Here is an 832-nt window from a genome sequence, read left to right on the forward strand (position 1 = left end):
CTAGAGAAAGCCTGCGCACAGCAATGAAGACCCAACACAGCCAAAAAAAAGAAATAAATAAAATAAAAAAAATTTTTTTAAAAAAAAAAGAACAAGAGGAGGCAAAAACAAGATATTCAAATATTATACCAAGTTCCATTATTTCTGAAGTTCAGGGTATTGGATTCAAGATGAAAGAACCAGGAATCACAATTAAATCTTAATTTTTCATGTACCATTTGTAGGAATGATTGGAAATTGATCTTTGTCATCCTGAGTGCTTTGGAAGTACATAGGAAAAAGGGTGCTGCAGAAAGCTGGAGTCGTTACCATTAGGTTTAACAGTGGGAGCCTATTATTTGTGGAGTGTCCCACCCTGCATCATGGTTCTGGGGGAACGTGTTTTATGATTCTCATGAGATTCTAAGATGCTGGCTAGTTGTGACTTTTAAATCATATTTCCCCACTCCAGGAATGACATCTTTGACTATCAGTGGTACTCAATCAGTGTGCATTGAAATAGTGAGCGTCAGACACAAGAATTATCAATCTTGGTCATGCAAGTGGTGGTCTCAGAAATCTTTGAGATACTGTGCTGTTTCTGAAACTATCATCTCCCTTCTCCTAATGATTCCTGCTATGGGGAGGTGAGACAGAGGGCTCCTCCTACTGAGACCTTAGTTCAAGTGAGATATGTGAAAGCCTAGCTCCAGAAGACCTGAGACTATTTAACAGCAAAAGCCAAGGGAAGCGAGGTTAATATTATGACATAGGAAATAAAGAAGTATCAATATATGCAGGAAGGGCTTCCCTGGTGGCGCAGTGGTTGAGAGTCCGCCTGCCGATGCAGGGC

This window comes from Physeter macrocephalus, chromosome 7, assembly GCF_002837175.3.
Source record: "Physeter macrocephalus isolate SW-GA chromosome 7, ASM283717v5, whole genome shotgun sequence".
NCBI classification, from domain to species: domain Eukaryota; kingdom Metazoa; phylum Chordata; class Mammalia; order Artiodactyla; family Physeteridae; genus Physeter; species Physeter macrocephalus.